The sequence below is a fragment of the Sapajus apella genome, unplaced genomic scaffold (genome assembly GCF_009761245.1).
Source record: "Sapajus apella isolate SASKATOON/1434 unplaced genomic scaffold, GSC_monkey_1.0 scaffold6997, whole genome shotgun sequence".
In the NCBI taxonomy this organism is placed as follows: domain Eukaryota; kingdom Metazoa; phylum Chordata; class Mammalia; order Primates; family Cebidae; genus Sapajus; species Sapajus apella.
The window spans coordinates 1-2,247 of record NW_022443921.1 but is presented as its reverse complement, the minus strand read 5'-3'; the positions used below and the strand labels follow the sequence as shown (position 1 = coordinate 2,247).

Below are 2,247 nucleotides of genomic sequence, written 5' to 3'. Positions count from 1 at the left end.
AGTGCTTGAATTACAGGCATGAGCCATTATTTTATTCTTTTGAGATGAAGTCTCACTCTGTTGCCCAGACTGGAGTGCAGTGGTGCAATCTCAGATCACTGCAGCCTCCACCTCCCAGGCTCAAGCAATCCTCCTGCCTCAGCTTCCCAAGTAGCTGAAATTACAAGCATGTGCTACCATGCCCAGCTAATTTTTGTGCTTTCAGTTGAAACGGGGTTTCATCATGTTGGCCAGGCTGGTCTCTAACTCCCGACCTCAAGTGATCACCTTGACCTCCCAAAGTGTTGGAATTACAGGTATGAGCCACCACACCTGGCTTTTTTTCTTTTATTTTCTGCAAGGTCTCACTGTGCTGCCTAGGCTGGGGTACAGTGGTAAGATTTTGGCTCACTGCAGCCTCGACTTCCTGGGCTCAAGTGATCCTCCCACCTCAGCCTCCTGAGTGGCTGGAACCACAAGCACGTGCCACAACATCCCACTAATTTTTGTATTTTTTATGGAGTCAGGGTTTCTCTATGTTTCCCAGGCTGGTTTCAAACTCCTGGGCTCAAGCAATCCACCTGCTTCGACCTCCCAAACTTCTGGGATTTCAGGTGCATGCCACTGCACCCGACTGGGTTAATTTTCAATCCATGCAGCCCTCCCAGACAGATGTAATCTCAGTCAAGTGTCTGGGGCCAAGTCTTCCAAGTCTCTCATTCATCTTCCTTGGCTGGCCTTTTCTGCCCTGCTATAAAGAGACAGCAAGGCTCCCTTCTGTCATTGTCTTGGGTGATAAACGGGTGAGGAAACACGGGTGGTTGTGTTTCCTCCCATGTTTCCTCACCAGGGAGACCCTCCATTCCTGTCTTCTTCCCTTTCTGGAGAAGACACAAAGCATAGGACCCCAGTCCTGCCGCTTGGTACCTGATTCTATATTTTCCCTCATGAATAAAGTGCACATCATTTTCACACACACACCATTTGTAAATTAGTAGGTTCAGTGGCTGAGATGTCTGATGATTTTCCTGTGTTTATAAAGAAGAGAACACTTCTTGATTCATCTTTATATATATATATATACATATATATATATATACACACACACACATATATACATGTATATATATATACACATGTATATATATATATATACACACACATATATACATGTATATATATATACACATGTATATATATATATACGTGTATATATATATACACGTATATATATATATATATATATAACTGTTTACAATGGATTCCTCCCAAATACAAAGCAATGCATGCTCAATTCATACATTTACTCATTTATCCTCAGGTTTATTTGTTGTCCTCTGTGTGCTAAGAGCTGTCCTAGGAACTAGAGAAAGAGCAGTGAGCTAAAGAGACAGAAATCCCTGCTTTCATTAAGCAGGGATTTTTTTTTTTTTTTTGCGGAGGCCCAAGGGCGGGTTTATTGACAAACTCACGGGACAGAAGGGGGACAGGACGGCTCCGGGCGAGGCTCTGGCGGGGGCGCTACCTGCGGTACAAGATCTGCAGCTTCCGCTCCCGTTTGATCTTCCTCTGCAGCTGCAGGATGCCGTAGAGTCAGGGCCTCAGCCGTGGGCGGGCAGCCTGGGACGTAGATGTCCACGGGCACGATGCGGTCGCAGCCCCTCACAACCGAGTAGGAGTAATGGTAGTAGCCGCCGCTGTTGGCACAGCTCCCCAAGGACACCACGTAGCGTGGCTCGGGCATCTGGTCGTAGACCTTGCGGAGCGCGGGGGCCATCTTGTTGGTGAGTGTGCCAGCCACGATCATCAGGTCGGACTGGCGTGGGCTGGCGCGTAAGACCATGTGGAAGTGGTCCATGTCATAGCGCGGTGCGGCCATGTGCATCATCTCCACGGCGCAGCAGGCCAGGCCGAAGGCCATGGGCCACAGGGATCTCCTGCAGGCCCAGTTGATGAGGTCATCCAGCTTGGCCACCACATACTCCCCCCGGCTGCTGGGTTTGGGAGCCACGGCTCTGGCCTTCGGCAGGGCAGGCTGGGTGCTGCTCCGCCCATTGGTAGCCACAGTCTGATGGAGACCTCGTGCCTGCACAGCTGCACCCACGCTGGAGGGCAGACCAAGGATCTACTTGGGCCTTGGGGGAGGTGGGAGGGACGGGGAGGAGCACATTTGACTCCTACATTTTTGAGGATGTGCCAGAGAATAAGGTGTGGCCTGCACATCCTCTGGGATTCAGAAGCAGAACTCCAGACAAGGAGGAGTTTAAA

The 2,247-nt window shown here is 49.7% G+C and overlaps 1 pseudogene; it reads right to left on the bottom strand.

Moving 5' to 3' along the window:
* Positions 1-1,418: 1,418 nt before the first annotated feature.
* LOC116548099 lies at positions 1,419-2,104 on the bottom strand (annotated as a pseudogene).
* Between the last annotated feature and the right edge of the window lie 143 nt (positions 2,105-2,247).